Source organism: Ranitomeya imitator, chromosome 9 (assembly GCF_032444005.1).
Source record: "Ranitomeya imitator isolate aRanImi1 chromosome 9, aRanImi1.pri, whole genome shotgun sequence".
Lineage (NCBI taxonomy): Eukaryota > Metazoa > Chordata > Amphibia > Anura > Dendrobatidae > Ranitomeya > Ranitomeya imitator.
This window is the reverse complement of record NC_091290.1, coordinates 27,158,957-27,169,380: the sequence shown is the minus strand read 5'-3', so window position 1 is coordinate 27,169,380 and position 10,424 is coordinate 27,158,957.

The following is a 10,424-nucleotide window of genomic DNA, read 5'->3' as shown; positions in this document are numbered from 1 at the left end:
ATAACTACTATAATACTGCCCCTATGTACAAGAATATAACTACTATAATACTGCTCCTATGTCTAAGACTATAACTGCTATAATACTGCTCCTATGTACAAGAATATAACTACTATAATACTGCCCCTATGTACAATATAACTACTATAATACTGCCCATGTGTAGAAGAATATAACTACTATAATACTGCTCCTATGTACAAGAATATAACTACTATAATACTGCCCCTATGTACAAGAATATAACTACTATAATACTGGTTCGTAAGTACGAGATGTTTTTGTAGTTGATGATGAGGTTTGCGCGCACATGTCAGGAGGAATTTTGGTCCACTCCTCTTTGCAGATCATTTCTAAATTATTAAGATTTTTAGGTTGTCGCTTGGCAACTCGGAGCTTCAACTCCCTCCATAACTTTTCCATGGGATTAAGGTCTGGAGACTAGCTAGACCACTCCATGACCTCAATGTGCTTCTATTTGAGCCACTCCTTTGTTATCTTGACTGTATGATTTGGATCATTGTCTTGCTGGGTGACCCAGCCACAACCCATTTTTAGTGTCCTGGCGGAGGGAAGGAGGTTGTCACTCAGGATTTTATGGTACATGGCTCCATCCATTCTCCCATTGATGCAGTGAAGTAGTCCTGTGCCCTTAGCAGAGAAACACCCCCAAAACATAATGTTTCCACCTCCATGCTTGACAGTGGGGATGGTGTTCTTTGGAGGAAGAGAAATGCTGCCTATGACCCAAACACGGCGAGTTCAGTTAATGCCAAAAACCTCAATTTTTGTCTCATCTGACCACAGCACCTTCTCCCAATCGCTCACAGAATCATCCAGGTGTTCATTGGCAAACTTCAGATGGGCCTGCACATGTGCCTTCTTGAGCAGGGGGACCTTGTGGGCACTAAAAGATTGTAATCCTTTATGTCGCAATGTGTTACAAATGGCTTGGTGACTGTGGTCCCAGCTGCCTTGAGATCATGAACAAGTTCCCCCCCATGTAGTTTTATGCTTATCTCTCACCTTCCTCATGATCAACTATACCCCACAAGGTGAGTTTTTGCATGGTGCCCCAGATCGATGTCGATTGACAGCCATTTTGCATTTCTTCCATTTTCTTACTATGGCACCAACAGTTGTCTCGTTCTCACCCAGCATCTTACTTATGGTTTTGTACCCCATTCCAGCTTTGTACAGGGCTATGATCATGTCCCTGACATCCTTATAAAGCTCTTTGGTCTTGCCCATGTTGTAGAGGTTAGAGTCTGAATGATTTATTTAGTCTGGACAGGAGTCCTTTATAAAGGTGACTATGTAAGACAGCTGTCTTTAATGCAAGTAACGAGTTGATTAGGAGCATCTAACTGGTCTGTAGGAGCCAGAACTCTTAATGGGTGGTAGGGGATCAAATACTTATTTCTCACTGCAAAATGGAAATTTATATAATTTATCAAAAATAAAATCCAGAAAATCACATTGTATATTTTATCAATGTTAAAATTATCCTACCCTTAAAATTATAGATTATATCTGTCCGTGGGCAAACTTACAAAATCAACAAGGGATCACATAATTATTTCCTTCACTGTACCATAATACTGCTCCTATGTACAAGAATATAACTGCTATAATGCTGCCCCCATGAACAAGAACATAACCTCTATAATACTGCCCCTATTTACAAGAATATAACTACTACCATACTGTCCCCTCTGGACACCAATAGAACTACTATAATACCGCCTCCATGTACAAGAATATAACTGCTATGATACTGCCCCTACAGTCATGGCCAAAAGTATTCACACCCCTGCAATTCTGTCAGATAATACTCATTTTCTTCCTGAAAATGATTGCAAACACATTCTTTGGTATTATTATCTTCATTTAATTTGTCTTAAATGAAGAAACACAAAAGAGAATGAAGCAAAAAGCAAAACATTGATCATTTCACACAAAACTCTAAAAATGGGCCAGACAAAAGTATTGGCACCCTCAGCCTAATACTTAGTTGCACAACCTTTAGCCAAAATAACTTGGACCAACCACTTCCGGTAACCATCAATGGGATTCAGGTCTGGACTCATTACTGGCCACCTTAGAAGTCTCCAGTGCTTTCTCTCAAACCATTTTCTAGTGCTTTTTGAAGTGTGTTTTGGGTCATTGTCCTGCTGGAAGACCCATGACCTCTGAGGGAGACCCAGCTTTCTCACACTGGGCCCTACATTATGCTGCAAAATTTGTTGGTAGTCTTCAGACTTCATAATGCCAGGCACATGGTCAAGCAGTCCAGTGCCAGACGAAGCAAAGCAACCCCAAAACATCAGGGAACCTCCGCCATGTTTGACTGTAGGGACCATGTTCTTTTCTTTGAATGTTTCTTTTTTTCTCCTGTAAACTCTATGTTGATGCCTTTGCCCAAAAAGCTCTACTTTTGTCTCATCTGACCAGAGAACATTCTTCCAAATCGTTTTAGGCCTTTTCAGGTAAGTTTTGGCAAACTCCAGCCTGGCTTTTTTATGTCTCGGGGTAAGAAGTGGGGTCTTCCTAAGTCTCCTACCTTACAGTCCCTTTTCATTCAGATGCCGACGGATAATACAGGTTGACACTGTTGTACCCTTGGACTGCAGGGCAGCTTGAACTTCTTTGGATGTTAGTCGGGGTTCTTTATTCAACATCCGCACAATCTTGCGTTGAAATCTCTTGTCAATGTTTCTTTTCCGTCCACATCTAGGGAGGTTAGCCACAGTGCCATAGGCTTTACACTTCTTGATGACACTGCGCACGGTAGACACAGGAACATTCAGGTCTTTGGAGATGGACTTGTAGCCTTGAGATTGCTCATGCTTCCTCACAATTTGGTTTCTCAAGTACTCAGACAGTTCTTTGGTCTTCTTTCTTTTCTCCATGCTCAATGTGGTACACACAAGGACACAGGACAGAGGTTGAGTCAACTTTATTCCATGTCAACTGGCTGCAAGTGTGATTTAGTTATTGCCAACACCTGTTAGGTGCCACAGGTAAGTTACAGGTGCTTTTAATTACACAAATTAGAGAAGCATCACATGATTTTTCGAACAGTGTGAATACTTTTGTCCACCCCCTTTTTTATATTTGGTGTGGAATTATATCCAATTTGGCTCTAGGACAATTCTTTTGTGTTTTTTCACTTAAGACAAATTAAATGAAGATAATAATACCAAATAATTTGTGGTTGCAATCATTTTCAGGAAGAAACGGAGTATTATCTGACAGAATTGCAGGGGTGTGAATACTTTTGGCCATGACTGTATGTACAAGAATATAATTACTATAAAACTGCCCCTATGTACAAGAATATAACTACTATAATACTGCCTCCTATGTACAAGAATATAACTACTATAATACTGCCCCTGTGTACAAGGATAAAACTAATATATAATACTGCCCCCTGTGTACAAGAACATCTTTTTGTTAGTTTTTGCCCCTTCCTGATCTCCTATTCTTTTGCATGTTTGTCAGATTTAAATTTTTCCGATCACTAAATAAAATAGTAAATAAAGGTCTTTATTATTAAGGGAAAATGGAATCCTAACCCACAGGGCCCTGTGTGAAAAAGTGATTGTCTCCTCCTTTAAAACATAAATGAACTGTGGTTTATCACATCTTTGGAAGCTGAGTTCAATTTCCCTACCCACACCCAGGCCTGATTACTGCCACATCTGTTCTCCACAAGCAAATCACTTAAACAGGACCTGCCTGACAAAGTGAAGATCCTCAAAAGCTAGACATCATGCCACGATTCAAATAAAATGTTGAAAAATATTGAAACTGATAGATCTCAATTAGTTTGTTTCTCATTAGTCTGGAAAAGGTTATAAAGCCATTTCTAAAAAGTTCTGGGACTCCAGCGAACCACAGTGAGAGCCATTATCCATAAGTGGTGGAAACATGCAACAGATGTGAACCTTCCGAGGAGTCGCCGGCAAACCAAAATTACTTCAATAGTGCAGCCACGACTCATCCAAGAGGTCACAAAACACACCACAACAATACTCAAAAAAATTGCAGGCCTCATTTGCCTCAGTTAAGGAAAGTTTCATGACTGCACCATATGAGAGAGAGACCGGGCAAATATGGCCTGCATGGCAGAGTTCCAAGACGAAAACCACTGCTGAGCAATAAAAACATAAAGGCTTGTCTCAGTTTTGCCAAAAAACAACTTGATGGTCCGAAAAGACTTTTGGGAGAATACTGTGTGGACTGACAAGACAAAAATTTAACATTTTGTTAAGTGTATGTCTCATTAAATTTGGTGTAGAAGTAACACAGCATTTCCGGAAAGAAACATTATACCAACAGTAAAACAAGGTGGTAGTAGTGTGATGGTCTGTGGCTGTTTTGCTGCTTCAGGACCTGGAAGACTTGCTGTGGTAAATGGAATCATGAATTCGGCTGTCTACCAAAGAATCCTGAAGGAGAATGTCCTGCCATCTGTTCGTGGCCTCAAGCTGAAGCGCACTTGGGTTATGCAGCAGGACAATGATTCAAAACACCACCAAGTCCACTTCTGAATGGCTTCAGAAAAAAACAAATTAAGACTTGAGTGGCCTAGTCAAAGTTCTGATCTTAGTGAGATCGGAATGCTGTAGCATGACCTTAAACAGCCAGTTCATGCTTGGAAAATTCTGCAAAGTTGAGTGTCCAAAATTCCTCCAGAGTGTTGTTACAGACTCATTACCAGTTATCACAAATGCTTGATTGCAGTTGTTGCTGCTAAGGGCGGCCCAACCAGTTATTCTGTTAATGGGGCAATCACCTTTTCACACAGGACCTATGAAGGTTTGGATTTCTTTTTCCCTCAATAATAAAGACCTTCATTTATAAACTGAATTTTGTGATTACTTGTGTTAGCTTTGTCTGCGGATTTACCGCGGAATTACCGCGGTTTTTGTGCGGATTCCTATTATGGAACAGGTGTAAACCGCTGCGGAATCCGCACAAAGCGTTGACATGCTGTGGAATATACAGGTCCTTCTCAAAAAATTAGCATATAGTGTTAAATTTCATTATTTACCATAATGTAATGATTACAATTAAACTTTCATATATTATAGATTCATTATCCACCAACTGAAAGTTGTCAGGTCTTTTATTGTTTTAATACTGATGATTTTGGCATACAACTACTGATAACCCAAAAAACCTGTCTCAATAAATTAGCATATCAAGAAAAGGTTCTCTAAACGACCTATTACCCTAATCTTCTGAATCAACTAATTAACTCTAAACACATGCAAAAGATACCTGAGGCTTTTATAAACTCCCTGCCTGGTTCATTACTCAAAACCCCCATCATGGGTAAGACTAGCGACCTGACAGATGTCAAGAAGGCCATCATTGACACCCTCAAGCAAGAGGGTAAGACCCAGAAAGAAATTTCTCAACAAATAGGCTGTTCCCAGAGTGCTGTATCAAGGCACCTCAATGGTAAGTCTGTTGGAAGGAAACAATGTGGCAGAAAACGCTGTACAACGAGAAGAGGAGACCGGACCCTGAGGAAGATTGTGGAGAAGGACCGATTCCAGACCTTGGGGAACCTGAGGAAGCAGTGGACTGAGTCTGGTGTGGAAACATCCAGAGCCACCGTGCACAGGCGTGTGCAGGAAATGGGCTACAGGTGCCGAAATGGGCTACAGAGAAGCAGCACTGGACTGTTGCTAAGTGGTCCCAAGTACTTTTTTCTGATGAAAGCAAATTTTGCATGTCATTCGGAAATCAAGGTGCCAGAGTCTGGAGGAAGACTGGGGAGAAGGAAATGCCAAAATGCCTGAAGTCCAGTGTCAAGTACCCACAGTCAGTGATGGTGTGGGGTGCCATGTCAGCTGCTGGTGTTGGTCCACTGTGTTTCATCAAGGGCAGGGTCAATGCAGCTAGCTATCAGGAGATTTTGGAGCACTTCATGCTTCCATCGGCTGAAATGCTTTATGGAGATGAAGATTTCATTTTTCAGCACGACCTGGCACCTGCTCACAGTGCCAAAACCACTGGTAAATGGTTTACTGACCATGGTATTACTGTGCTCAATTGTCCTGCCAACTCTCCTGACCTGAACCCCATAGAGAATCTGAGGGATATTGTGAAGAGAAAGTTGAGAGACGCAAGACCCAACACTCTGGATGAGCTTAAGGCCGCTATTGAAGCATCCTGGGCCTCCATAATATCTCAGCAGTGTCACAGGCTGATTGCCTCCATGCCACGCCGCATTGAAGCAGTCATTTCTGCCAAAGGATTCCCGACCAAGTATTGAGTGCATAACTGAACATTATTATTTGTTGGTTTTTTTGTTTGCTATTAAAAAACACTTTTATTTGATTGGATGGGTGAAATATGCTAATTTATTGAGACAGGTTTTTGGGGTTATCAGGAGTTGTATGCCAAAATCATCAGTATTTAAACAATAAAAGACCTGACAAATTTCAGTTGGTGGATAATGAATCTATAATATATGAAAGTTTAATTGTAATCATTACATTATGGTAAATAATGAAATTTAACACTATATGCTAATTTTTTGAGAAGGACCTGTAAACCACTGCGTTTCCGCACGTTTTTTCACGCAGCATGTCCACTGCGGATTTTGTTTTCCATAGGTTTACATGGTACTGTAAACTCATGGAAAACGGCTACAGATCCGCAGCGTCAAATCCGTTGCAGATCCGCAGCTTGTGAACATAGCCTTAGTGTGACAAAAATGCAAAAGAATAGGAAATCGGGAAGGGGGAAAACAATTTCACACCACTGTAACTACTATAATACTGAATTCATGAGATTTCCTTTTTTCCTCTTTGGGCTTTTATTGTGCCTAATTTTCATTCTATTTATTTACAGCTGAATTGATAATGTATTAGAATATATAATTTTGTCTTTCATTGTTGGATCATTGAACAAGGTTTAGAATCTATTCTTCATTGTTGCATTGAAACGGACAACCCGATCATTGAGTTTGATCTTTTTTTCTTACGAGACTTGTGCAATAGAAGTGTCGGGGGGATGTATTTTACAATATACGCGTTCCTCCTCCAGTTGTCAGGCTCCATCATTGTGGAATCCTGTGTTTTGTGACATTTCCTTTTGCACCCAACATTCCGCATACTATAAAATGATCTGGTTTAATCCTTGGGAACAAAAGAGAAAAATCGCTGCCAGGGTTTTCTGTACAGTGTCTCATTCTGCTGACAGGAGTTTGGACATTTTCTAAAACACGACATGTTTCTGGCAGCCAATGAGCGGCCGAACTGTACAGAATTCTGCCAATGGAGTTAAACACGATCGATCACCTGGGATACACAAAGGGGAATTTGGCCGTATACGAGTCTGTCCAAGGCTTACAGGAGATTCCAATCAACCAACCTGATGGAAAGAAATAATGGACAAGCATTAACTCTAAACATGTCACCATTCGTCGAGCATTGCACGTTGTCCTGCAGATTGTCACCCTCATATGTGTAAGCAGAAAAGATGAACACAAAATGAGTAGACTTGAAGCTAAGGAGAAATTGTGCACCTCAAAAATTATGCTTCTTCTCTGCTCATGCCTCTCTGTGCCGTCTCTTCTCCTGTACAGATGATCTTTCAAGTCATTTTATGCACTCTAATCCTGTGCATTTAATGTGACTGCACAGATTGAGGGTACTGCATACAAGTGCAGCCTTTTCCTCCTGTGTAGCCACTGTACAGCCAGTGTGTGCAGTCTCTTCCACCTGGGCAGCCAGTGTGTGCAGTCTTCTTCCACCTGGGCAGCCAGTGTGTGCAGTCTCTTCCACCTGGGCAGCCAGTGTGTGCAGTCTTCTTCCACCTGGACAGCCAGTGTGTGCAGTCTTCTTCCACCTGGGCAGCCAGTGTGTGCAGTCGTCTTCCACCTGTGCAGCCAGTGTGTGCAGTCTCTTCCACCTGGGAGGGCAGTGTGTGCAGTCTTCTTCCAACTGGGAGGGCAGTGTGTGCAGTCGTCTTCCACCTGGGCAGCCAGTGTGTGCAGTCTTCTTCCACCTGGGAGGGCAGTGTTTGCAGTCGTCTTCCACCTGGGCAGCCGGTGTGTGCAGTCTTCTTCCAACTGGGCAGCCGGTGTGTGCAGTCTTCTTCCACCTGGGCAGCCAGTGTGTGCAGTCTCTTCCACCTGGGCAGCCAGTGTGTGCAGTCTTCTTCCACCTGGACAGCCAGTGTGTGCAGTCTTCTTCCACCTGGGCAGCCAGTGTGTGCAGTCGTCTTCCACCTGTGCAGCCAGTGTGTGCAGTCTCTTCCACCTGGGAGGGCAGTGTGTGCAGTCTTCTTCCAACTGGGAGGGCAGTGTGTGCAGTCGTCTTCCACCTGGGCAGCCAGTGTGTGCAGTCTTCTTCCACCTGGGAGGGCAGTGTGTGCAGTCGTCTTCCACCTGGGCAGCCGGTGTGTGCAGTCTTCTTCCAACTGGGCAGCCGGTGTGTGCAGTCTTCTTCCACCTGTGCAGCCAGTGTGTGCAGTCTCTTCCACCTGGGTAGACAGTGTGTGCAGTCTTCTTCCACCTGGGCAGACTGTGTGCAGTCTCTTCCACCTGGGCAGCCAGTAGGTGCAGTCTCTTCCACCTGGACAGCCAGTGTGTGCAGTCTTCTTCCACCTGGGCAGCCAGTGTGTTCAGTCTCTTCCGCCTGTGCAGCCAGTGTGTGCAGTCTCTTCCACCTGGACAGCCAGTGTGTGCAGTCATCTTCCACCTGGGCAGACAGTGTGTGCAGTCTCTTCCACCTGGGCAGTGTGTTCAGTCTTCTTTCACCTGGGCAGACAGTGTGTGCAGTCTTCTTCCGCCTGGGCAGACAGTGTGTGCAGTCTCTTCCACCTGGACAGCCAGTGTGTGCAGTCTTCTTCCACCTGGGCAGACAGTGTGTGCAGTCTTCTTCCACCTGGGAGGGCAGTGTGTGCAGTCGTCTTCCACCTGGGCAGTCACTTTCACCTGGGCAGCCAGTGTATATTATTGATGTCTTATATCCTCGTACTGTGAAATCACTTTGTGCATTCACTTTACTGTGACATAAATGTGCATATTTCTCTACTGTGACATCACCGATTAGATTATCCCTGTGTTTTGACACCACAAATATTATCCTTGAAATATATCAGTTTGTACATGTTCTCTGAAATACAATTTTACATTATCCCAATACTGTGACATTACCCAGTGTTATCCCTGTACTGTGCCATCACCCAGAGCGTTATCCCTGTACTGTGACGTCGCCCAGAGTATTATCCCTATACTGTGACATCACTCAGTGTTATCCCTGTACTGTGACATCACCCAGTGTTATCCTATACTGTGACATCACCCAGTGTTATCCCTGTACTGTGACGTCACCCAGAGTATTATCCCTGTACTGTGACGTCGCCCAGTGTTATCCCTGTACTGTGACATCTGTTATGATGCGGTGGTCTAGGAGCAACATGTAACGAGCTCTGAAGGAAGTGGTAACTGTACTGACCGCAGTCCCTAAGCTCAACACAACACTAGAAGTAGCCGTGGAATGCTCCTAACTCTCCCTAGGCATCTCGTCACAGCCTAAGAGCTAACTACACCTAAAGACAGAAGCAGGAAAACTATCTTGCCTCAGAGAAAATCCCCAAAGGATAGATTAGCCCCCCACAAATAATGACTGTGAGTGGAGAGGAAAAAGACATACACAGAATGAAACCAGGATGAGCACAGGAGGCCAGTCTAGCTTGATAGATAGGACAGGATGGAATACTGTGCGGTCAGTATAAAACACTACAAAAATCCACGCAGAGTTTACAAAAAAATCTCCACACCTGACTAAAGGTGTGGAGGGTAAATCTGCTTCCCAGAGCTTCCAGCAAGACAGAATTAATTCATACTGATAACGCTGGACAAACATAGAAAGCACTGAACGGATAAGTCCACAATCTGTGAACAGAAAAGCGCAAGCAAAAACTTAGCTTTGCTGAACTGGTCAGGATAACAGGGGAATCCAAAGAGATGTGAATCCAACCAGGAACCATTTACATGTGGCACTGGCTGAAGGAACAGCCAGGCTTAAATAGCCGAGCAGAAGAGACTAGGGTTGAGCGACCTTGACTTTTTTAGGGTCGAGTCAGGTTTCGCGAAACCCGACTATCTCTAAAGTCGAGTCGAGTGAAATCGGCCGATTATGGCGAAAAGTCGGGGATCGACCGAAACACGAAACCCAATGCAAAGTCAATGGGATTTTTTTTTTTTCTTCTCTCTCTCTCTCCTCCGTCCCTGAACAGAGAAGCTGGTGTTACACATTTCAAATCGCTACAGCGCACAAGCGACAAGATGACGATAGGTGTCCACGCCCCTAAGACCTATGTCATCACTCTGCCCACGCTCCTTCATTGGCTGAAAAAATCGCGCCAAGCGCGTCATACGAAACGTGACT